The sequence below is a fragment of the Amblyomma maculatum genome, chromosome 7, assembly GCF_055883805.1.
Source record: "Amblyomma maculatum isolate TAMU_Amacu chromosome 7, ASM5588380v1, whole genome shotgun sequence".
NCBI lineage: Eukaryota > Metazoa > Arthropoda > Arachnida > Ixodida > Ixodidae > Amblyomma > Amblyomma maculatum.
This window is the reverse complement of record NC_139350.1, coordinates 86,141,753-86,168,977: the sequence shown is the minus strand read 5'-3', so window position 1 is coordinate 86,168,977 and position 27,225 is coordinate 86,141,753. Positions and strand designations below refer to the sequence as shown.

Genomic DNA, 27,225 nt, shown 5'->3' with positions numbered 1-27,225 from the left:
ATGGACATGACCCGGCTGTTGCTGGACCCCGGGTCGGACATTGAGAAGGGGCAAGATGTTGGGCCCTGCGCCACATATCTTTAGGGCCCGTGGCGCGCCGCACATTCAAAGGCCGCGCCACTTCCCAATACTCCCTGCGCGCTGCCTGTTTCCCTCTCCCCGCTCGTTCGGGGATAACCGGTCCCACGCGAGGGGGCTATAGGGGACCCAAGCAACGCAGGGTGGCGCTGCGGGCGCCAGTGAAGAGCGCCCTCTCCAGCCAACGCCATGTAATCGGTCGGGTGGAGTAAATTGCTCGCCTGTAGACGTTCGTATCTTTGCAGCCTCTGCACGCGGGAGCAGCTCGCTTTGCGCGCGCTCGCGTTCTTTGTTGCTCGCGTTGTTGAAAGCTGCTTGCGCGCGCGCGCGCGCGCCCTGACCGCAGTCTACTTGCTTTGCACGCGCGCGCTTCTGCTTCAACCTTTCAAACTCGCGTTTGGACGAAGTGGTGTTTGAAGCGATTGTGCAGCATGTACACGCTTCGATAGGGTTTCCAGAAAATAGCCGACAGCGATGGCTATTTTCACAGCACAAATGTGAAAAAGGGAGAGCTGTGAGTCAGCCATGTGCATTCTGTTGAGCAGATTATAGAAGATAAACTGTTATTGTGAAGGCTAAGTGTGTGTCGTAGGTCAGCAATCACATCACGTACGACGTGGGGTTTGAGGCAAGTATATAATTTTTATTATACCCATTTCATTAAGGCCCAGATTGTAAGGCGCATGAAGCCATTCGATGCGCTGTTTGTTTTAATTTCTGAAGAGCTTGCAGATGTAATCTAGTTGGTGCCTATGAACTTAATAAAAGATTCGTGGGTTCTTTAGCATTTTAGGCGCGCTTTTCGGTATGTGCCGATATGTTAATTTTGATGCCGATTGTCGTGCAATTGCATACTCAGAACATTTTATACGTAGCTTCCACCTGAATAGAATGTGCATTCACATGTATACAAAGAAACATCAACCCTTCTGCTGCAAACGAAATGTTATCGCGCTTTAATTTTCGTGAATCGCATTCAGCTCCTAATAGCTGGTCCCGCAATTGACCGAGTAATTTCAATTCCACGGAGTAAATGAGACAGTTCTGGACCATATCTAAAAAAAACAAATTTTCGCTGCGTGGGTATTACTTCATTGTTCCTATGCTTTTATATTGGTATATAACTGTTTTATTCAGTCACTCGCCCCGCCGCGGTGGCTCACGCGTTAGCGACTGTTGGTCATGGCGACGCGGGTTTGATCCCGGCCGCCGCTCGCTGGAGGCGAATGCAAGGAGGTCGTTAGAAATATACGTTCCCGTTAAATAACCACGGAAGGGAGGGGGTGAAATTTTTACAGGTCTCCAATACAGCGCCCCTCGTCGCGCTGAGGTGTACGTTAAACACTACAAAACTAAACGAACATGTTCACTCAATTGTATCCTTGCTTACAGGTCATTTTATATATCCTGCCTTGGAGCTTCAGTGTCTGCTTTCTAAAGAAGAAACAATCTGCGTCTGAGCATGAGTTGTGAGGCAGCATGTCCTTGTTCTCGTTTGTTAGTTTTGCTCCTTATGTCGTGGGTTCGAAATGAACCAAACGGCCCGTCTCTGTTATGTGACATGTTTCTTTGCAGCTAGCATGGACATGCCCTGAAAAGCGCCAGCTTGAGATTTCCCGTGCTAAGTGTACCTGCAAGGCAGGAATTCAGGATCGCTGCAAGCATGTTGCTGCTTTGTGCTGTTTCATAAACTCCCACGAAGAGGAGTCCTGCACAAGCCAGGCACAACAATGGGACAAACCGAGCGGCAAAAATCCGAAGCCCTCTTTAGAGAGCACCTGGGCCTTAATGAAATGGGTATAATAAAAATGAAATACCTGTCTCAAATCCCACGTCGTACACGATGTGGTCGCTGACCTGCGACACACACTTAGCCTTCACGATAACAGCGTTGTCTTCTACAATCTGCAATGCCCATGGCTGATTCACAGCTCTCTCTTTTTGACGTTTGCGCTGCGAAAATAGCCACCGCTGTCGGCTATTTTCTGAAAACCCTATCGAAGCGTGTACATCGCTGCACACTCGATTCAAACACCTCTTCGTCCAAGCGCGAGTTTTAAAAGTAGAAGCAGGAGCGCGCGCGCACGCGCGCAAGACAGCTTTCTTTCAGCACGGAAATTCAAGCGCGCGCAAAGCAAGTAGACTGCGGTCAGGGCGCGTGCGCGCGCAAGAAGCTTTCAACAACGCGAGCGACAAAGAACGCGAGCTGCTTCCGCGTGCAGAAGTCGCAAAGACACGAAAGTCTACAGGCGAGCTGTTGCGACAGCCAGCAACACAATACCCTTCCCCACATTCCGAGCGTCGCGGAACCACTCCAGCCATTTTTTAAACTCAGCTGTGACACCTGTTTGCATGCCTGCGAAGCTACGGCGGCGGGCCGGCGCGAGCACTCACAAAGAGAGGTAACGCGAGCGACGCGAGCAGCACACGAAGCTGCCAGAACACGTTCGGTCAAGCGCTGCATCAGCGCCGCGCCCAACCAATACTTCAAAATTTTGCCGCTTGCGGAGGAGCGCGTGCTGCAGTTGCACAGCCAAACTTGAGGTTGGGTTCCCTATAAAGGAAGGCACGCGCCGCCGTCTGGTCTTCTCTTCGCTCCTGGACGCGCTGGCTGCTCGCTGCCTGCCTTCCCGGACGACGACCCCACACTGCCTTGGACGACGCCCTGCTGGAGTGAGATAAAGATGTTTATTACATGGCCCGCTGTGTGTTTGTCTTGCGTACCTCTCGGGCAGAGGAATCGCCCAAAAACGTTACGAACGGGTTGCGTGCCACAACGGGTGGACCCCCGAACAGTGCCTTCAGAATATCTACTTCTCTCTGGAGGCATCGGTACGCTACTGGTTCGAAAACAAGAGGTTTCGTTGACCCCTTGGGAACTCTAAGAACGAATTGGTGAGCACGTTTGCCAACCAGCACCGGCGACAGCACGCCGAAGATCTCCTTCACGCTCGAATTCGGGGCCCTTTCGAAAGTGTGAAAAGCTTTTTTGAGGACGTGCTGCGCCTAAGTGCTCGCGCCGACCCACAGGCTACCGAGGAAACAAAAGTGCGCGCCTTGATGCGGGGTGTCCGAAACGAGATCTTTGGCGGACTTATACGCGATCCGCCGATTACAGTAGCCAGTTTTGTGGCCGAAGCGACTAACATTGAGCGCGCATTGGCCACAAGAACCAACCACTATCAGAGGCTGGGCACTTACCCCAACGTCTCGAGCCTTGCCTCGTCTGACCCTAGTGGTACTGGCCTCACCAACGTCCGCGAAATCATTCGAGAAGTCGTGCGCGAAGAGCTCCAGAGGTTTTTCCCATCTCCTGAGCAGCCTTTACCACTATCCATCGCTACGGCCGTTCGTGAGGAAATGAGACAGGCACTCACAGCCGAAGCCAACTCTATTGGGCCAGGGATTGCTGCTGCAGAACAACAACCGGCTGAAAGTTATGCTGCGGTTCTCCGTCGGCTTCCGCCTGTACCTCACCAATACCAAACGGTTGCGGATTCTGGACCTCCGCGCCGTGTATTCCTGGCGCAGCATGACACGTACTCGGAGTCGCGGAGACGACGAAAAGCTGACATCTCGAGCACTGCGGATAGCCGTCCGTTGTGTTTCCACTGTGGTGAACTTGACCACATCTACCGCTGCTGCCCATACCGAGATCTCGGCCTGCGAAGATTCAGGCGGAGCGACCGACTACCTCGTTACGGTGAACAACCCCGAGATATCCAGGAGTACCTTATGCGCACTTCATCTCCGATGCGAACCGATGACCGTGAATATCTTCCACGCTCTTCATCGCCGATGCAAACTGACGACCGTGTATCCCGCTCGCACTCGCCACGCCGCCTTCCAACGCTTCCTAACGGGTCTCGCCGTGAGAGCTTGTCTCCTCTTCCTCGTCGGGAAAACTGAGTACGGCAACGCCTGAAGGTGGCGTTGCCGAATTCGGCCGAAAGAAAGCGCCTTCACGTACGTTAACATCATGACACCACGGACAACGGCACACGTGGAAACGTAAACGGTTTTGCGGCCTCTAGTAATGTAGACGTTATATTCGACGGTCACTCGGCCACTGCACTCATTGACACTGGCGCCGATTACTCAGTATTCAGTGGAAAGTTATGTCGCCGACTTCGCGAGGTGACCACGCAGTGGGATGGGCCTCCGAAACGAACCGCAGGAGACTACATCGTAATTCCTGTCGTAAAATGCACCGCCCGCGTCGAAATTATTGGCGAGACGTGTCCCACCAAATTTGTGATCTTAGAGAATTGCGCCAAGGTTGTTATTCTCGGAATGGATTTTCTTTGTGAATATGGCGCAGTCATCGATGTAGGGCAGAATAAGTTGACCCTCTGAGCACGTTCTTCATCGCCGAGGTTTCGCAGAGCCACTCCGGTTGCGCTTAAAGTTGATGCCGAGCATGTTAACTTGCCACCGCTCTCGACAGTATTTCTACCTGTTCGAGCCGAGACCCCCGCATGTGGAGAAAGCCTCCTGGAAGGAAGTGTACAAATGTTGCTTTCGAAGCGAATTGGTGTTGCGAGAGGAATAGCCGACGTTCAGGGAGGACGTACGAACGTCTTGGTGACGAACTTTAGGAACGAGCCGCAGCACGTGACAAAAGGGGAGGTTATAGCCCATATAGAAATGATAAGTGACGCTCGTGAGGCAGTTGTGTTGCCTGAGAGAGATATTTCGCTAGAACCGCACGAGGAAGAAAAAACCTTACAACTGAACATCGAGGAAAAACTTGAGTCGTCCCAGACACGCGAATTACTCGAACTTTTGCATCGTTACCGCGATTGTGTTTCAACGACATCGAGGGTTCGCCAGACGCCCGTCGCGAAACATGGAATTATTGTCGATGGCGCGGCCCACCCGATTCCCCAACCGCCGTACCGAGTTTCCATGAAGGTAAGAGAAGCAATACAAGACCAAGTGCTTGAAATGCTACATGATGATGTCATCCTGCCTTCAAACAGTCCGTGGGCCGCACCTGTTATGCTGGTAAAGAAAAAAGACGGGACGCTTCGGTTCTGTGCGACTCAACAAGGTAACAAAGAAAGATGTATATCCACTGCCGCGAATCGATGACACCCTCGATCGGCTTCGTCAAGCCCGCTGTTTTTTGTCTATCGATTTGAAAAGTGGATACTGGCAGATCTAAGAGAAGGAGCGAGACCAAGAGAAGACTGCGTTTATAACACCGGATGGCCTTTATGAGTTCAAGGTGATGCCGTTTGGCTTATGTACAGCACCAGCGACATTTCAATGCGTCATGGACACTGTGCTCGCCGGACTGAAGTTTGGTTTGGTTTGGTTTGTGGGGTTTAACGTCCCAAACCGACTAAGGCTATGACAGACGCCGTAGTAGAGGACTCCGGAAATTTCGACCACCTGGGGTTCTTTGACATGCGCTGACATCGCACAGCACACGGACTGAAGTGGCAGACATGTCTAGTTTATCTGAATGACGTTGTTATCTTTTCAAGCACCTTCGCTGATCATCTTGTGTGCCTCGAAGCTGTTCTTCGTGCAATACGGAACACCGCACTCACGCTCAAGCCTTTGAAATGTCGATTCGCCTATGGTGAGCTGAAGTTTCTTGGGCATATAGTTCGCCACTGAGGTGTAAAACCAGATCCCGAGGAAACAGCGGTCGTGGCTTCCTTCCCGCCGCCGTCAGACAAAAAAACTGTCAGAAGCTTTCTTGGTCTCTGCGCTTACTTGAGACGTTTCGTTCGCAACTTCGCCCAGATTGCAGCGCCACTTATCCACCTTACGAAAGACAGCGTCGACTTTGAATGGAACGAAGAACAAGAGGTAGCATTCAGGCAACTAAAGCAAGCCCTTTTATCACCACCTATATTTGGCCATTTCGATCAAAATGCCGAGAATGAACTGCGCACGGATGCCAGCAACAAATGACTTGGGGCAGTGCTCGTACAATTCCAGGATGGAGCTGAGCGGGTTATTGCGTACGCAAGCCGAACTCTTTCTAAGGCAGAAGGCAATTACTCAACAACAGAAAAAGAGTGCCTCGCCGTCATCTGGGCCATAACCAAGTTTCGGCCCTATCTGTACGGCCGCGCGTTTCGTGTGGTCACCGACCACCATTCGCTCTTCTGGCTCGCCAGTCGTAAGGATCCTGCGAGCCGGCTTGCGAAATGGCGCGTTCGGATACAGGAGTACGAAGTCATGATTGTACATAAACCTGGAAGAAGACATCATGATGTTGACTGCTTGTCTCGAGCACCCGTGGGACCGTCGTGAGGAGGCGCAGAGGATGAGGAAGACAGCTTCATTGGGGCCTTGAATCCGGAAGATATGGCAGATCGGCAATGACATGATCCACAGCTTCGTCAACTGATGGCGCATCTCGCAGGAAATGAAGGTGGAACGCCTCAGGTTTTCCTGCGTATTCTCCCTGAATTTAAGATCCGGAATGGTGTCTTGTACAAGGAGAATTTCGACAGCAGCCAGAGATCGTGGCTTCTTGTCGTGCCGGAAGACCTACGCAGCGAGGTCACTAAAGCGTGCCACGACGATCCTACCGCTGGTCATCTAGGATACAGCCGAACGCTTTCGCGTATTCGAGAAAAATATTACTGGCCGAAACTCGCGAAGTACGTGCGTCAATATACGAGAACCTGTCGCGAGTGCCAAAGGCGAAAAACTCCTCCTACTCGACCGGCGGGTCTTCTCCAGCCAATTGAGCCGCCGAGTGCTCCGTTTCATACCATTGGAATGGATTTTTTGGGGCCATTTCCGACGTCGCAATCAGGCAACAAGTACATTATCATAGCGACGGACTACCTAACGCGCTACGCGGAGTCCCGCGCACTTCCGTCGGGGACGGCTGCCGAGGCAGCGAATTTTTCATCGAGGGCATGTCCTCCGGCACGGTGCCCCAGCTGTGCTGATTACTTACTGTGGCGCCGCGTTTGTGGCGCAACTCACTCAGGAGATCTTGGGTCTAAGCTGCACCAGCCACCGCCGAACTACAGCGTATCATCCGCAAACTAAGGGACTAACAGAGAGGCTCAGCATAACTATAGCCGATATGATTGCCATGTGTGTGGACGTCGACCATCGGAACTGGGACGAGGTACCGCCCTATGTCACGTTCGCCTATAATACCGCAGTCCAGGAGACCACCCCTATGTCCCCTTTTCAGCTAGTGCATCGAAGGCAAGTCACCACCATGCTTGACGCTATGCTGCCTCACGCCCCGCCAGATGACGTAGCCGATGATGCTCGGCTAGTATGCGAACGTGCAGAGGAAGCTCGGCAACTGGCCAGACACCACATACGCCAGCAACAGCGTACCGATGCTCGTCACTACAATCTCCGGAGACGTGACATCAATTTCCAGCCCGGAGGCAAGGTCTGGGTGTGGACACCGGTTCGCCGTCGAGGGCTTTCAGAAAAACTCATGAAGCGGTATTTTGGGCCGTACACAGTTGTTCGTCGCCTCGGTACACTTAATTACGAGGTGCTGCCCTCTGCAACGCAACTGTCGTCACGCCGTTTCTCGCGTCCTGACATTGTGCACTTAGTGCGGCTTAAGCCGTATTACTAGTGATCACCTAGAACCGTTCCTTTTACTGGCAAACGTTCCGAGACCACCTGTACTTCAGCGCGGCAGTTAATTCATTTTGTGCTTAGCATCGGGACGATGCTTCTTTTCGGAGGGAGGCAGTGTAGCCGAAGAAGAAAAAGTGCAAGCGTTTGGTGAAGAAAGAAGACGCTGATGCGGGCGATCCTTTTCGGTGTTCTGGTGTCCCCGCCGCCGTCGCGCTGGTTACTGCTACTGCCCTGCTGACTTGCGGTCGCTTTCATCGTCCCTTCCTTTGGCTAGGACATGACAATATGTTGCTAACTTTGCCAAAATGTCATGCTGGCTACAAATTAAGATCATTACGAGCCAATTAATCTAATCATGGCCACTTTTTCAAACAGTTACAAGGTGTGCCTTGTACAGAAGCAGGCCCTGGCATTACCAAGAGCGCAGGCACACAAGGCTGACATGGAGGACGCACTGTTTTGTATTCACTCAATGAAAGGAGCCAGGTCGACACTTGATGGTGAGGGTGCCAATTATATGCAAGTGAGAGGTTGGCCATCAGTGACTGCATTGCAGCTAAGGCTTTAGTAGTGATGACAGTGCTGGTGACGGAGGCCCCACTGGATCAAAATTATGGGCCAATGAGTTGTAACCTGAGTAGGTTTGGAGCTTCAGGTTACATGCATCACGACAGTGATTCACAAATTTGTCAAAAGCTGAGCTCCTAATAGTACTGCGTGAATGCGAGTCAAGCTATGAATTTCAGGCCAGAGTACTCCTTGAAGTGAAGTAATGAAATGCTTATCCAGCCCCTTGCATCAAATGAAGATGATCATATACATATACCCAACAGGCCATCGATACGCAGGGATGTTTAAAGTTGGGGTAACAATAAGTGGTTCAATTGTACACCTAAGCTGAAAAAATGTCACATTGCACAGGAGCTCATAACATCGGAACTGGGTTTATATCCAATGCGGCATAGGGAAACTGAACCATGGAGCAGGGGTTGATTTCCTTCTGCTATAGTCTGGAACATTTGACCCCAAGAAAAATGCTGATCCTACATTTTAGTCTGACTTCACTGGTCCACATTTGTGAGCATTATTAACCAATTAGTCCAGCGAAATAAATAATAATAAAATATATATATTTACACTCAGAAAAGATGAAAGATTAAAAAATTTAAAAAATGAGTCATCACAAAAGGTCCGAAGGTTGAGCAAAAAGGGCCATAGGGATGAGCCACTGAGCGCGCATAGATCCGGCTTTATACAGTTGTCCCAGCGCTACCGTGCTTTCAGCTGTGCTCATGTGGACACGTTTCCGATAAAAAAAGGGGAGAGGCGGGGGGAGGAGCCAGGTTGTGCGCGAGCGGGGAAGCGCGCTTAGCGCTCACAGATTCGTTAGTTTTTTTCTTTTTTAATCTCAAAATGCCCACGTGACTTGTTTGGTTGTCATTGATGCCGCCCAAACTCTACTATATGAAAAGTTAGTAAAACCCTTTCGTAGCTAAAAATATTGTGAGCCTTCCGTGGACGTTCTTTAATTTGTACATGCCATGATCTTCCTCTTTCATTTGTACATACCATCATCATCGTCCCGCGGCGCCGGCCCCGGCATGCGGCTGGGTTTTTGTCATCGGAGTAAAACGCTAGACAAGGCATCGCTGGCCTTGCCGTCACGACCTCGCCGTCTCAACCTAGCCTTCTTTCACAAGTGGTGGAGGTCAAATTTGATCCCCTTGCTGCCTTGGGCCCTGCCTCTCGCTAGAGCTACGTTCCGGTCGCCGTTTGGCAACTGCCACCATAATCATGTCCACCGAGAGAAATTCCGACCTGGCCGGACCCTCTACCTCGGCTGCACCGACGCCTCCGACTCTACCCACACGCCAACGCGACCCGCCGTTGTTCGCTGGTCGTCGCGATGAATACGTTGGTGACTGTCTCGACACATATGAACGCTGCAGTGCTTATAACCGGTGGGACGACACTTTAAAATTCCTCAACGTTTCGATCTATCTCATTGAGGTCGCCAGAACTGGTTCATTAATAGCGAACCCCACACTACTAACTGGACCACTTTCAAACAGCAGTTCCGACAATACTTCGCCGACCGGCAGTTCGGACTAAGATCGCGAGAAACAAGCTCGCTTCCCGCCTTCAAGGTCCCGATGAATCATATGCGTGTTACATAGAGGCTGTTCTTGCACTTTGTCGGCGCATTAGTCCCACCATGACAGAACCTGAACGTGTGCACCACGTCTTAAAAAGAATCAATTCTATGGCTTATCATACCTTAGTTGCCCAGAATCCTTCAAGTGTTGATTCAATTATAACGACCTGTCAACGCTTCGATTAGCTGCAGTCCTCTCAATTACAGCCCGGTTTCGCACCTGGTCCGACCTCTGCTGACCTTGATCTGCGGGCAATGATTCGAGCAATTATCCGCGAGGAGCTCCAAGCCATCAATTCTTTTTTTGCTTTTTTGCTCGCATTTGGCAGCAGCGGGAGCTCGTGTGACGCACTTCGCCTAACGCTCCTCTGTGATTTCCCAGTTCGTGTTGCTGCCGCTTTCCTGGCCTCTGCATCTGTGTGCCCCTTGGACGTGCGCTGTTCTAGAGGCTGCTACTTCGGGACTGCCGTTTTGAAGTTGGCGCCTTTCTTCACGCAACAAGAAGCTTCTTTACCATTCGTGGCATCTCTGGGCGACAGTGGCGACAGCGGTGACACATATTTGCCTTATCGGATTCGTCTACTGTCGGCGTTTTTTGCTCGCATTTGGCAGCAGCGGCAGCTCGTGCGACGCACCTCGCCTAACGCTCCTCTGTGATTTCCCAGTTCGTGTTGCTGCCGCTTTCCTGGCCTCTGCATCTGTGTGCCCCTTGGACGTGCGCTGTTCTGGAGGCTGCTACTTCGGGATTGCCGTTTTGAAGTTGGCGCCTTTCTTCACGCAGCAAGAAGCTTCTTTACCATTCGTGGCATCTCTGGGCGACAGCGGCGACAGCGGTGACACATCTTTGCCTTATCGGCTTCGTCTACTGTGGGCGTTTTTTTGCTCGCATTTGGCAGCAGCGGCAGCTCGTGTGAAACACCTCGCCTAACGCTCCTCTATGATTTCCCAGGTTGGTCACTTTTCTTATACCTTCAGTCCAAACCTGCCGCTGCTGCCAAAAAACAAAAATTCTTGTTGATGCATTTCTGCTTTTACCGGTCTAGTTTTTGACATGTCCCGTTGTTGCGCGTGTAGAGGAGTGCTGTCTGAAGAGCACTCACAACTGACATGCTGCGCGTGCGACTTTTCCTTCCACTCGAGCGCTTGCTCGGGTGTGACTGATGAAACTCTCAAGGGGAAACGAGAATCGTTTAGAAATACATGGAAGTGTCGGTCTTGCAGGCCAAATACAAGTAATGGTGCTATCACAGGGAAAGCCGACCAGGCAGAAGTTAAATACCTTCAATTCTGTTAGACATAAACAGAAAGCTTAGCTCTCTCCTTTGCCTCCCTGAAAAAGTGGACGGAATCGAAAAGGCAATTGACTTGTTTTCGAGTGAGGTCGACAAGTTCAAAGAACGACTCGATGCCCAAGAGAAGGAAACAAAAGAGCGCAAAGTTCGAGTTGCAGTGGTGGAAAGCAACTCTGCTGGGTCTGATTTGACCGAGATCAAGTCTAGTGTCAATGACCTGGAATGGCGTAGTCGGTGTTTAAACCTAGAATTTCATGGTGTTATTCAGAGCGAACAGGAAGACCTACTGGCTAAAATTAATGAAGTGGGTGCCGAGGTTTCTCTTGAACCACTACTGCAACAGGATGTCATGACCATGCATAGACTTCCCGCGAAAAAGGACAGAAGTCCCATCATTCTTGTCCGATTTTCTCGTCAGGAGCTAAGGGACAAATGGTTCGCCAAAAGGAGTGCCTTCCGTGATGTAGACAGCTCTGTCTTTGTCAAAGAGAACATCACCAAGTATTCGCGAGACCTCCTTGGAATCGTGAAAGAGCAGGCGAAACGATTTGGCTTCAAATTTGATTGGCATGTCAATGGCAAAATATTGGTTAGAAGGAAGGAAGGGGACTCCGCTTTGCCATTCGGTCAGAGAGTGACCTTGCTCTGCTAGCCCAATAACTTGCCGTAAAATGAAAACTAAATATGGAGTATCACGAATTACTACTTCCCCATAAAGTAAACGGTTGCCTCGACCTAAATAATTTCTCTGCCTTACATATTGTGAGCCCTCTGTGGACCTTGTTTCATTTGTACATGCCATGATCTTCTTCTTTCATTTGTACATACCATCATCATCGTCCCGCGGCGCCGGCTCCGGCGCTCGCCTGGGTTTGTGATCGGATTAAAACGCTAGACAAGGCTTCGCTGTCCTTGCCGTCACGACCTCGCCGTCTCGACCTAGCCTTCTTTTACAAGTGGTGGAGGTGAAATTTGATCCTCTTGCTGCCTTGGGCCCTGCCTCTCGCTGGAGCTACGTTCCGTTCGCCGTTTGGCAACTGCCACCATCGCTATGTCTACCGACAGTACCCACGAACAGGCCGGACCATCTACCTCGGCTGCACCACCCCCTCCGACTGTGCCCACGACAGCGCGACCCGCCGCTGTTCGCTGGTCGTCGCGATGAAGACGTCGATGACTGGCTTGACACCTATGAACGCTGCAGTGCCTACAACCAGTGGGACGATGTTCTGAAATTTCGCAACATCTCTTTCTACCTTATTTTGGTCGCCAGGACTTGGTTCATCAACCGCGAGCCCCACACAACTAACTGGACCACCTTCAAACAGCAGTTCCGACAGTACTTCGCCGACCCGGCAGTTCGGACTGAGATCGCGAAGACCAAGCTCGCTTCACGCCTTCAAGGTCCTGATGAGTCATGTGCGTCTTACATAGAGGCCATACTTGCACTCTGCCGGCGTATTAGTCCCACCATGGCGGAACCTGAACGAGTACACCACGTCTTGAAAGGAATCAATTCTACGGCGTATAACATCCTAGTTGCTCAGAATCCTTCAACTATTGATTCCATTATTACGACTTGCCAACGCATCGACCAGCTGCAGTCCTCCCGATTGCAGCCCGCCAACGCTACTGGCCCGACCTATGCTGACCTCGACCTGCGGACACTTATTCGAGCCATCATCCGCGAGGAGCTCCAGACCCTCAAGCCTGTCTGTCGACACGGGTGCAATCACTCGTCCGCAACATCTAATGGCACCAGTCTCCGCAGCATCATCAAAGAGCTGGCAACAATCACCAAACCTATGACATCTGGCCCTCCGGCACCCCGCTCAGTACCGACTTACGCGCACGTCGCCGCATCCCCCCTCCTTTAGTTCCCCCGCCTCGACCGGCACCAACCTACAATCACGTCAATGCAATAGCGACGGCTGAACCTGCACCACCCTATTACGCACCTTGGCGCCCCTCCCGACCAATTTGCTATTACTGTGGCATTAGAGGACATATATCCCGCGTCTGTCGTCGCCGCCTCCAGAACAAGCGGCGTGGTTACGATACCTTTGAAAGTGACATCCCTTCAAAGTCATGTTATCAACGACGGTTTATTCCAAGCCCACCTCGAAGATCATCCCCACCTCCAGAATCCTCGCCTGAGTCTCGTGGAACCCATGCATCCCGACGTCGGTCCCTATCCCCATACCGCCGCTCAGTTTCCCCTCTCCGACCCGCAACAACTATCCCTGTCCGCCATCCGGAAAACTAAGCGTTGCAGCTTCCGGAGGTCAGACTGCACTCTACGAACTTAACAAAAGTCCTCTTGATTTCCCGTATAATGTGATTTCTGTTTTCGCTGAAGGATTACCAGTCGAAGCATTGATTGATACAGGAGCTGCAATTTCTGTCATTCACGCTGATTTGTGCTACCGTTTGCGAAAAGTGACGACACCATATGATGGGCCTGAACTCCGTGGAGCCAATGACGTCCCTTTGCGCCCTTTAGCAAAGTGCACCGTACGAATTGTTATTGAAGGCGTTCGTCATCATGTGCAGTTTGCTGTGTTCTCACCATGTGCGCATCTGATGATTTTAGGATGGGTTTTTTTGTCAACCGCTTCGGCGTTAATTTCTTGTGGCGACCGTGTTATCCATATGACAGACAGAGATTTTTCATCTCAAGTTTCTGAACGACATCATCCCCTTGCTGCCGCCGCTGATACTGTTTTGCCTCTTCAGTGCGAAAAACTGCTTACCGTTGTTTCTGACCACATCACTGACGGGGACGTACTCATCGCACCATCGTATCGTCATCTTGCACGCGGTATCGCCTTCCCGTCTCGTCTTGTGAGGTTCTGCAACGGCTCAGCGATAGTAGCGGCCACTAACACTTCACGTGAATCCCTCGTGCTCCCAAAAGGAACTTCTCTCCCCTGAATGGTGGATGTTAAACCTTTGTCCTTGATGGCGCTCACCGCCCCTCTGCCTCAGCGCCGTGTTTCGCCAGACGTCTCTCTTTCTGTTCTCACAAAGACTATTAATCCTAACCTCACGCCGAACCAACGCCAAGAACTGCTGACATTGCTTCGACACCACCAAGCCATTTTTGATGCCACTTCCCCACCACTGGGACGGACTAGTGTTGCGCACCATCGCATCATTACTGAAGGTCACTCTATCGTTCGCCGACGGCCTTATCGGGTTTCCCTCTCTGAGCGAAAAGTAATTGAAGAAAATGTAAATGACATGCTCCATCGCAATATTATTCGTCCCTCGACAAGCCCATGGCCCTCCCCAGTAGTGTTAGTTAAAAAAAAGGACGGCTCGGTACGTTTTTGTGTTGATTACCGGGCACTCAACAAAATTACCCGCAAAGATGTATACCCTATGCCAAGAATTGATGACGCCCTTGACTCTCTCCAAGGCGCCGAATATTTCTCGACTTTGGACCTCCGCTCAGGTTATTGGCAAATACCTATGCACGAGGACGATAAAGAAAAAACCGCATTCTCAACTCCCGATGGCCTTCACGAATTTAATGTTATGCCTTTCCGACTTTGTAACGCACCAGCGACATTTGAAAGAATGATCGATACTGTGCTTCGTGGCCTAAAATGGAGAACCTGTTTATGTTACATGGATGACATTGTCATCTTTTCGTCAACTTTTAACGACCATCTCACGCGCCTGAATGAGGCCCTCACGTGTCTCGCTTCAGTGGGCCTTCAGCCCAACACCAAGAAGCGCCACTTTGCACAGAAGGAAATTAAAATATTGGGACATCTAGTCAGCCATGACGGAATTCGTCCGGACCCTGAAAAAATCATCGCGGTCTTGAACTTTGCTCCTCCATAACGGACTACAGAATTGCGCAGTTTTCTCTGCCTGGCGTCTTATTTCCGGCGTTTTATAAGGCCTTTTTCAAGTATTGCTGCTCCACTTCATGAACTACTTAAAGCACGCAGCCCTTTCGTGTGGAGTGAACCGTGCGAAGCCGATTTTAATAATCTGAAACACGCCCTCACATCAAACCCTGTTCTTGGCCACTTCAGTGACAGCGCTCCAACCATCCTGCACACTGATGCCAGTGGTCTCGGTCTTGGAGCTGTACTCCTGCAGCGCGATGCAACTTCGCGTGAGAAAGTGATTGCCTTCGCCAGTCGGACTATGACTCCAGCTGAGAAAAACTACACCATTACCAAGCAGGAGTGCCTTGCCGTCGTCTGGGCTGTCCAAAAATTTCGCCCTTACCTATATGGTCGGCATTTCACAGTTGTGACCGATCACCATGCTCTTTGCTGGTTGTCTTCGCTCAAAAATTTGACAGGCCGACTTGGCCGTTGGATTCTACGCCTGCAAGAATTCAATTTCGACGTCACTTATAAACCGGGTCGCCAACACCAAGACGCCAACGCTCTTTCTCGCTGTCCACTTTCGGAATCGGCTTGCTGTTTTTCTTCCCAATGCATTTCCACCTATGACCACAGCCGACCATCTCTTTCCCCGACGTATATCACAACAGTTTCATTTGATGACTCTGAAAACAAGCACGCTCTCCGCTCACAGCAATTAGCCGATGCCTACTGCCGACCCATCATTGACTGCCTTATTGGCGCTTCGGACCCACCCAATGCTCGTCTTCGCCGACAACTTCGCAATTTTAAGCTCGAAAATGACATCCTACTCCGCTTCGTGTATTGCCCTGATGGAACTCGCTGGATCCCAGTCGTGCCGCGTGTGCTTCGCCCACGTATACTGGCGGCTCTCCACGATGACGCTACTGCAGGTCACCTTGGTGTTGACAAAAACTACGACCGCGTGAAAAAACGATTCTTTTGGCCTGGCCTATCTTCCTGCGTGGCCAAATACGTCGCATCCTGCCCTCTGTGCCAACGTCGCAAACGGCCGACGTCTTCGCCCGCTGGCATTCTACAACATCTTCCTTGTCCCGCCACGTCATTCGACGTAGTCGGCATCGACTTATATGGTTCGACGTTTGTGCGCCGCGGTACATCGGTTAATTAGGAGCGGCCAGGCTGGCCGCTTCCGACCCCCCGGGCAGATTGTGTGAGCTCTCTGTGGACCTTCTTTCATTTGTACATGCCATGATCTTCTTCTTTCATTTGTACATACCATCATCATCGTCCCGCGGCGCCGGCTCCGGCGCGCGCCTGGGTTCGTGATCGGATTAAAACGCTAGACAAGGCTTCGCTGTCCTTGCCGTCACGACCTCGCCGTCTCGACCTAGCCTCCCTTTACAATATTATTGTCCGGTCTCTGCGTAACAAGTTTGATGACTTCTCATATTTTGTTGACACTCTGCAGCACAATTTTGATGCAATTCTGCTAACTGAAACGTGGGCCGTAGGCGATGCTGACTTGGTGAAACTGCCCAGCTATGATCCTTGTTTCCTGAATCGCCTTTCTCGTGGAGGTGGTGTTGCCATTTACGTAAAGAACAGTGGCCTTCATGGCGAAGTATTACCTGAGTTCTCTATAATGACTCCCGACTGTGAAATGCTCGCGCTGAAGACTGCGGACAAAATGGTTTCTGTCGTTTACAGGCCGCCGTCAGGTGACCCAGATAAGTTCTTAACACATCTCGACAAATTTCTTGATTTTGCCGCTGAAGTTCAATACTCTATTATTATTGGTGGTGACCTCAACATTAATACACTTTCAGCTTCTAGTATAAATCGTCATTTGAATCACACAATTGCTTCCAATGGTTTTACAAATCTTATCACTACACCCACAAGGATAACAACAACGTCAATCAGTAAAATTGACCTTTTTATAGTAGACATTGTCTCCCCCGTCATTTCGGCTGGTACCATTGCTTGTGACCTTAGTGACCACTGTGCCATTTTCGTATCCGTGCCACATGGCTGCTCACCAAGTTACGCACAACCAAATAGTTTTGCTTATCAATGTATAACTGATGTGACACTTGCCCGATTTCGCGAATCTGTACGCGTTGCAGATTGGAACTGTGTTTTTGCCTGTTGTTCCGTTGATGAATCTTGTGAGCTCTTTTTAAGTACTTTGAAAGACATTTACAATAAGTGTTTTCCGTGGAAAACAAAGAAATCAAACATGAAACTCCGTAAACCTTGGGTGACTCCAACACACGTCAAAATGATGAATCATAAGTCTAGGCTCTTCAAACGCTTTATGTCCACTCGGAACCCTGATCACCTTACAGCTTTCAAACAACACCGCAACAAGTTAACCAACGAACTGCGAAGGTCTAAATATGCCTATCAATCGCGTATCCTCACTAGCAGAGAGGGTCCGAAAGCATTCTGGAAACTTTTAAATGAATCGTTTCTAAACAAGAATAAAAATACGCAATTAGGTCAGCTTGTGATCGATGGTTTGCCCTATTCCCGCTCTTTGCTGGCAGAAAAATTCAATGACTTCTTCACAAGCTTTAGACCTAGTGGTTCCGCGGTCGAAGCACTTCGGTATCTCCAAAATACAGGTTTAGAGACTTTTGCTTTTCATTTACCGACAAGCGAGGAAGTTTTTAGCGTTATAATGAACCTAAAAGCTACAAGTTGCACCGATTTCGATGGCTTCCAAATTAAACCAGTTAAATTTGTTTCGAATCTCTTAGCACCATGCTTAAGCTACATCTTTAACTTGTCGTGCACGAATGAAATATGAAACGTAACTGTTATTTTCAAAGGATGCGATAGAAACAAGATGACCCACTATAGGCCAATTTCTATTCTCCCTGTTTTTTCAAAGGCTCTTGAAAAAGTAATGCTCAAGAGAATCGATGGGTTCTTTTCTAAACATGCCTTAATAAATGCCAGTCAGTTTGGATTTCGAAAGGGCAAGTCCACGGAATCTGCTTTACTCTTTGAAAAGGAAATTATTTTAAATAATATCGAAGCTAAAAGTTTGACCCTTGGTATTTTCATCGACTTTACCAAAGCTTTCGACCTTCTTAATCATGAAATACTACTCTGTAAACTTGAAAGCTATGGTGTCCGTGGTTTTTCCCTCCAACTCTTTCGTTCTTATTTAAACATGCGCCAGCAGGTCGTTTCGGTCGATAATGATAAGTCTAGCTCCCTTCTCATTGAATGTGGTGTCCCGCAAGGTAGCCTCCTTGGACCGTTCCTCTTTAATGTATATGCTAACGACCTTCTGAGCATAGCTTATCATACAAGTTGTATTCAGTACGCTGAGGACACAAGTTTTTTCCTTAGGGGATCTTCTGCCGATGAACTAATCAATAGTGCAAATCTGGTTCTTTGTGCTCTCCACAAATGGTCCACAGCTAATGGTTTGGTCGTCCCCTTAGCCAGGATGTTACAGTAAACAGTACTCTGCATCTAGAAAATAACATTATTGAAATTGTAGACATGTTCAAATCACTCGGTGTTGTATTCGACTCTCGCATGAGGTGGTCTGACCATATAATGTATATTGAAAGCAAGCTCACTAGATCTGTTGGTTTCCTCTCGAGACTGCGCAACGAATTTTCCCCAAAGCATAAGCTCCTTATTTATCACGCTTTAATTCAATCTCACATAAACTACTGTCACCTCGTTTGGGATACAACATCCAAAACAAATCTAAAGATCATACTCGGTCTCCAAAAGAATGCAATTACACTGATCGCTGGTGCATGCTACACTGCCCATACAGAAACATTATTTTCGAAATATAGGATTCATCGTGTGCATGCCATGTTTGAGTATCATCTACTTCACTGCCCTAAATTGTCCCCTCAATGCTTAACTGACTTCTTGAAGAATATATCTGGACTTAAGCCTTACAAGAAACCCTTTCACACCAGAAGTAAACAAATATGGGACGTTCCTCGAACGAGGACGTTATACGGTAACCAGAGCCTTCGTTTTACTTTACCATGCATATTAAATCATTATAGCATACACAACCCAAATATCTTTGCCGCGTCAAATAAGGATTTTAAGCTATATTTTATCAATTCCGCACTGTCTCTCTGTACTTTCCGTTCCTTGCCTTAAACATTATTACAAGAATAGTTACTTCATTTTCATTACGTTTTGCCATATTTCGTGCATACTGTTACACTATTGTGGGTCGTTAATTTACTGTGCTGTTTTTTAACTTGCTGTTTCATTTGTATATATGTGCTCTTTCTGTGCTTCATAATTTTCATGTTATATATGTATATCTTCGCCTTAACGTCACACGTCCTGTTGCTCTGCCATTACTGGGCCTCGGGCATCTCTCAAGCTATCGCTGTAGCTTTTCACCTGAGGCCCACTTCCTGTATATTACTGGAAATTTTTCAATTTCTGTCGACATGAGTGCGATCATTCTTCCGCACCTTCTAATGACGCCGTTCTCCGCAACATGATTAAAGAAGAGTTAGCAACCATCAGCCACCCTATGACATCCGAACCTTCTGCAATCCGCCCAGCACCGACCTACGCGCACGTCGCTGCTTCCCCCCCCCCTTCTTTGGTTCCCCCGCCCCGACTGGCACCAACTTACAATCACGTCAATGCAATGGCGATGGCTCAACCTACACCACCCTATTACGCACCTTGGCGTCCCTCCCGACCAGTCTGCTATTACTGTGGTACTAGAGGACATATATCCTGCTTTTGTCGTCGCCGCCTTCAGAACGAGCGCCGTGGTTACGATGCCTTCGAAACTGACATGCCTTCAACCTCATACTATCAATGCCGGTCTATTCCAAGCCCACCTCGACGGTCCTCCCCACCTCCAGTATCTTCCTCTGAGCCTCGTGCGAACCATGTATCCCGACGCCGGTCCACATCCCCATACCGCCGCTCAGTTTCCCCTCTCCGCCCCGCAACCCCCCCCCCCCCCCCCTGTCCCAGTTTCCCCTGTCCGCCATCCGGAAAACTAAGTGTTGCAGTTTCCGGAGGTCAAACTGCACTCTGCGAACTTACTAAAAGTCCTCCTGATCGCCCGTACAACGTGGTTGCTGTTATCGCTGAGGGTTTACCGGTCGAAGCTTTGATTGATACAGGGGCTGCAATGTCTGTCATTCATATTGATTTGTGCTACCGTTTGCGAAAAGTGACAATCCCATATGATGGGCCTGAACTCCGTGGAGCCAATGACGTCCCTTTGCGCTCTTTAGCGAAGTGCACCGTACGAGTTGTTATCAACGGCATCCGCCATCATGTGCAGTTTGCTGTGCTCTCACCCTGTGCACATCTGATGGTTTTTGGATGGGAGTTTTTGTCAACCGCTTCAGCGTTAATTTCTTGTGCTGACCGTGTTATCCATATGACAGACAGACATTTTTCATCTGACTTTTCTGAACGACATCATCCCCTCGTTGCCGTCGCTGATACTGTTTTGCCTCCTCAGTGCGAAAAACTGCTTACTGTTGTTTCTGACCACATCACTGATGGGGACGTACTCATAGCACCATCATATAGTCATCTTGCACGCGGCATCGCCTTCCCGTCAAGTCTTGTCCGGTTCCACAGCGGCTCAGCGACAGTAGTGGCCACTAACACTTCACGTGAATCCATCGTGCTCCCAAAAGGAACTTCTCTGCATTGCATGGTGGATGTTCAACCTTTTTCCCTGATGGTGCTCACCGCCCCTCCGCCTCAGCAACGTGTTTCGTCAGACGTCTCTCTTTCTATTCTCGCAGAGACTATGAATCCTAAACTCACGTCGAACTAACGCCAAGAACTGCTGACATTGCTTCGACACCACCAAGCCATTTTTGATGCCACTTCCACACCACAGGGACGGACAAGTGTTGCGCACCATCTCATCATTACTGAAGGTAACTCTATCGTTCGCCAACGGCCTTATCGGGTTTCCCCCTCTGAACGAAAAGTAATTGAAGAAAATGTAAATGACATGCTCCATCGCAATATAATTCGTCCCTCAACAAGCCCATGGTCGTGCCCAGTAGTGCTAGTTAAAAAAAAGGACGGCTCGGTCCGCTTTTGTGTTGATTACCGCGCACTCAACAAAATTGCCCGTAAAGATGTATATCCGATGCCGCGAATTGATGACACCCTTGACTCTCTCCAAGGCTGCGAATATTTCTCGACCTTGGACCTCCGCTCAGGGTATTGTACGAGGACGACAAAGAAAAAACCGCTTTCGCAACACCCGATGGCCTTTACGAATTTAATGTTATGCCTTTCGGACTTTGTAATGCACCAGCGACATTTGAAATAATGATCGATACTGTGCTTCGTGGCCTAAAATGGAGAACCTGTTTGTGTTACTTGGGCGACATTGTTATCTTTTCGGCAACCTTTAATGACCAGCTCACGCGCCTGAATGAAGTCCTCACCTGTGTCGCTTCGGCAGGCCTTCAGCTCAACACCAAGAAGTGGCACTTTGCGCAGACAGAAATTAGAATATTGGGACATCTGGTCAGCCATGACGGCATTCGCCCAGATCCTGAAAAAAAAATCATCGCGGTCTTGAACTTTGCTCGTCCACAGCGGACTACAGATTTGCACAGTTTCCTCGGCCTCGTGTCTTATTTCCGGTGTTTTATAAGGCATTTTGCAACTATTGCTGCACCACTTCATCAGCTACTTAAAGCACGCAGCCCTTTCATGTGGGCTGAACAGTGCGAAACTGCTTTTAATGACCTAAAGCACGTCCTCACATCAGATCCTGTTCTTGGCCACTTCAGTGACAGCGCTCCAACTATCCTGCACACCGATGCCAGTGGTCACGGCCTTGGCGCTGTACTTCTGCAGCGTGATGCAACTTCGCGTGAGAAAGTGATTGCCTTTGCCAGTCGGACTCTGACTCCAGCTGAGAAAAACTACACCATTACCGAGCAGGAGTGTCTTGCCGTCGTCTGGGCTGTCCAAAAATTTCGCCCTTACCTGTACGGTCGGTACTTCACAGTTGTGACCGACCACCATGCCCTTTGCTGGTTGTCTTCACTCAAAAAGTTGACAGGCCGACTTGGCCGCTGGAGTTTACGCCTGCAAGAATACCATTTCGACGTCACTTATAAATCTGGTCGCCAACACCAAGACGCCGACACTCTCTCTCGCTGTCCCCTTTCGGAATCAACTTGCTGTTTTTCTTCCCAATGCATTTCCACCTCTGACCAGAGCCGACCATCTCTTTGCCCGACGTATATCACAACCGTTTGCTTTGACGATTCTGAGAACAAGCACGCTCTCCGCTCACAGCAATTGGCCGATGCCTACTGCCGTCCTATCATCGACCGCCTTATCGGCGCCTTATCGGTGCTTCGCCGACAGCTTCGCAATTTCAAGCTCGAAGATGGCAGCCTGCTCCGCCACGTGTATTGCCTGATGGAACTCGCTGGATCCCCGTCGTGCCACGTGTGCTTCGCCCACGTATACTGGCGGCTCTCCACGATGACGTTACTGCAGGTCACCTCGGTTTTGACAAAACCTACGACCGCGTGAGAAAACGGTTCTTTTGGCCTGGCTTATCTTCCACCGTTGCCAAATACGTCGCATCCTGCCCTCTGTGCCAATGTCGCAAACGGCTGACGTCTTCGCCCGCTGGCCTTCTACAACATCTTCCTTGTCCCGCCACGTCATTCGACGTAGTCGGCATCGACTTATATGGTCCCCTATCTCTCTCCGATGGGCGTAACCATTGGATTATAACGGCTGTCGACCACCTCACGCGCTACGCTGAGACAGCACCTGTACCGACTGGTTGCGCTGAAGAAGTAGCAAATTTCTTTTTGCGATCAATTGTATTGCGTCATGGCGCTCCTCGGGTGCTCCTAAGTGACCGCGGTACAGCCTTCTTATCGAAAGTCGTTGCCGAACTTCTTCACGCGTCATCTACCCTTCATAAGACAACCTCAAACTACCATCCGCAGAATAACGGTCTGACTGAGCGATTTCATCGCACCTTGTCGGACATGATATCCATGTACATCGCACCAGATCATCGAAATTGGGATACTGTTCTACCATTCGTCACATTCGCCTGTAATGCAGCAGTACAGCGTACTACCGGTTACTCTCCATTTTTCCTTGTTTATGGCCGTCCTCCCACTACAATTCTCGACGCTTCCTTCTTCTCTACGCCCGACTACTCCACATCAGTACCTACCCATTTTTTATCTCGTTTGGCCAGATGCCTTCATCTTGCCCGCCTCAACACGGCAGCGTGTCAAGAAGACCGCAAGACTCGCTATGATTCTACACATCGAGTGGTCTCTTTTCGTCCTGGTGACGAAGTACAGCTTTATACACCATTGCGCACCCCTGGCCTTAGTGACAAATTCCACCACCGCTATGTAGGTCCCTATGAGGTCATAATCCAAACATCCCCAGTGAACTACAAAGTGACGCCTGTTGATCCCCCAGCTCATCGACGCCACCGTGGAACTGAAATTGTTCATGTGTCTCGCTTGAAACCGTTTGTGCGCCGCGATGCATCGGTTAGTTAGGAGTGGTCAGGCTGGCCGCTTCCGACCCCCCGGGCAGATTGTGTGAGCCTTCCGTGGACGTTCTTTAATTTGTACATGCCATGATCTTCCTCTTTCATTTGTACATACCATCATCATCGTCCCGCGGCGCCGGCCCCGGCACGCGGCTGGGTTTTTGTCATCGGAGTAAAACTCTAGACAAGGCATCGCCTTCTTTGCCGTCACGACCTTGCCGTCTCAACCTAGCCTTCTTTCGCAATATAAGTACTGAAAAGCTCACATGAGCGTTTTTATTTTCCTTTTTTGTTTATGGTGACATCAGCTGATGTCAAGCTCCGCCCATCGACTAACTACGTGAAAAAACGGGTGCCGCCATGGAGGAAGGAAAGAAATTAGGAGAGGCCCTGACGTCATTTTTTTGACGTCGTTTACCCTCCGCCACGGAGTAAGATAGACAGGAGCGCCGACTCTGGCCCACTGCAATGCATTCGGCGTAGGCCGATTTTGCTACACGAACGCCGAGCCGGCGTCTGGCGCTCAGCTTCGGACTATACTCTCTTCCTCCGCTCCCCTTTCCTCGCCGACGCCACTTTGATAACACTTTCCTCCTCTCTCTATCCTCCTTGCAGAAAGAGACAAATATGCGCGCCACCTTTCAACAGTGTTGCGAAACGAATTGTAGTAACACAGAAATTTGAGCTAGTTGGTTCATCTTCGATACTTTACATGACAACCAAAAGCATGCGCTTTTGGTTGTCATGTGAGAATATATTTCCTTGCATGCTTCATTAAACCTTCAGTTGTTAGTCCGAGCGCTTGTCTTGTCGTCTCTTGTTCCTCGTTCCCTGTCTCAGCGCTGGTAAAATATCGAGGATTGCGAAACGAAATGCCCCCGATCTCGATCCAGTCGACCGCTCGTGCGTCGCGTACAACGGGCAGAGAGCAGACGGAGGGATAACTTTGCGCGTCGTCTGCTAGCCGGAAAACGCACAAGTGGATCGTGGTCATCACCAACCTGTATCTTTTTTTTTACGATAAAACTTTAAGATAAAGCTCCGCCATTGTTTTCTTCTATTTGTTTTTTTGTCGTCTGGGTATTCCCTTGAGAATGAGTTGACAGGGGCATGCAGATGACAAACTACGCAGCGAGATCACCAGTACGCAGACGGAACGGCACACAGCACGACATACGCATGAGGAGCGCATACTGTGCATTGCTTCTTTTTCTATATGCAGATGGTAGAGTAGGCGATGAAGTGTTTTGTCGTTGGATGTAATTCAGGGTACGGCAAAGGAAACGAAAAAGTCCCCTTGTTTCGGCCGCCAGCAAAGCTTTTCGAGCAGGGGAAGCAGAACATAATTCTGCCACCGATGCGGCATCTACAACGTTGAACTATGGAAATGTATAAACACAGATTATGTGCTCGCGTTGGAATGTCAGCGCATATTCAAGAGCCCTAGGTGGCTCGAATTGATCCAGAACCATCCACTTCGGCCTCTGTTCGTCTATGCGCAGGGGCCGGAGACTGAACTTAACATCGCGTACCGTTTTTATAATCGTAATACTCATACTTTCAACCACAGGATCACAGGACAAAAGAGAAAACACAGAGAGGTGAAACGTGCTGTCTGCACGGGGATCTTCGCAAATAGGAAGGAGTCAGCGGGACGCGGCAGGTGAGCTGTATGAAGCAGATGAGCGCAACGGGACTGAAAGAGATATATGCCAGCGATGAGGCAGGCAACAACTAGTGACACCTCAGTGCAGCGCGAAGATGCAGGCAACACAATTTCAAGGGATATATTCCCCGCGGCGATGCAGGCGATATATATTCCCGCAGCGATGCAGGCGATACGCAAGTGCAGCGACAAGAAGCAGACGACAGAGGCGGCGGCAGCAGCGGCAGCACGGAACTACAGTCACTGGAAATTTTCAGAGTACCACATTCGTTCCCCGAGCGCCGCCGGCTCGCCTACTGGCTGATGCGCGTCACGTGACCTCACATCGCCATATCCCTTCCAAGCGCGCTTGCGAAATGCGTGTCATGTGCTGGAGTTCCTCTTTTTTAGATTGTTTCTCGCATTGTACACGTGAGAGATTATGTTGTGATTTTGGGTGCGGCACCAGGCCTGAGTTAGGAAAGGTGTGCCTCTGTGCCCGAACGAAAAAAGTGATCTGCATTGGCGATCAGTGTGGCTTCACAGAACCGACCAGCAAAAATTCGTGCCTCATGGAACACCTTCTTGTGCTAGATACGCTGGTTCATTGGTTTCAAGTTATTTTCGTTTTGTCGCGAAAGAAGCGTAGAAAATACCCAACGTGAACATGGTGCGCTTATCGCAACATGTGTTTACCTTCCAACGCATTATATGTGTTTACCGTCCAGCACAGCAATATGCAGCATATGTTTTAGTTGCGGAATTTTGCAAAAGCTACCCTCACAGTAAGGTAAATATCTAGCCTGCAGCTGGCAGCAGATACATCTATATTCAGTTGTACGATATCACACACTACTCGTGCATGAAAGCGTATGCGCGCGTGTTCGTGTGCGGATCGATGACAGCGCGCACCTCTGCGTTTTTTATTTTTATTATTAATATAAACGTGCATAAAGTTTTATGCACAGATTTATTAGTTATGCATTTCTAGTGGCACGTTAAAGAAACACAGGAGGTGGAAATTTCCGGAGCTCTCCACAACGGTGTTTTATAGTCAGAGTCGCTTCGGGATATTAAAACCCATAAACTAAACCAACCAACCATATTTGTTGTGTGTTCGCAGCTGGTGACTTCTGGACAATGTGTGTCAACCATCAATGTACGATGTTGATGCCATTTCAATTTTTGACGGCAGTTAATGACCGAGCTTCTGGCAAATTGGCGGCACAAGGTGTGCGGCGATGAAAGATGAGGCGATACTATGAAACAATGAAAAGTACAATATTCACAACCGTGCGGTGATAGCGAAGATATAGTAAGCCATGTTTTTTATTCATGCTGAAAATGGGCGAGGCCAGTGCTTTAGTTTTCGTTCGCTTAATGACGGCGCCGAAAAAAAAAAGAAATTAAGTTCGCACAAAACAATATGCTTCAAAAAAGTCTGCTTCGCGTTCTTGGCGCCGCGACGGCTATAGGCACCGTGCAAGAGTAACTCGCGGGGCGACGCGCGCGCCCCTCGCGGCGGGAAGAACAGTTTGGGAGGGAGACGTGCGCCCGGCTGTGCAGCGGAGACGCGGCGGATCTGCTGTGCGTGGGGCGCATTCGCCGTTCGTTCTTTCGATTCGCGGCATTCTATGGTCACAAATGAATTGCTAGGTTGCAGTCCTTGCATTGCTGCTGTGGCACACATTTTCACTGGCATGATAACATATTTTTCGCGTCACCGAATAAGTTTTACGAAGCGAAGCGACGCTAAGGCGAATCGCTGCCTTCCAACGAGCAGTGAGCTGGCAATCATGCCCGGGTATTGCCGCGTCCAGATTTACCGCGAAGCATTCTTCCCGAAAGAGGACAGACTATACCTTCACCTGCATTAGCATCCTTTCTCAACCCGCAAAAAAAATATTTAAAGAAATTGGGCAACTCATAGGCATCAGCGCTACTGGGACCGCCGTGCGCGCCTGTGGGCCGCGCTCGTGGATGAGTTCATTGTGTAATTTTTATTTATGCTGTCCTGTGGTCTATATCTCCCTGTATACGATAGCTTGCATAAGCACCAGTAC

General features: G+C 49.6%; 1 pseudogene; it reads left to right on the top strand.

Moving 5' to 3' along the window:
* On the top strand, positions 1-24,751 carry LOC146183869 (uncharacterized; annotated as a pseudogene).
* The last annotated feature ends 2,474 nt before the right edge of the window (positions 24,752-27,225 follow it).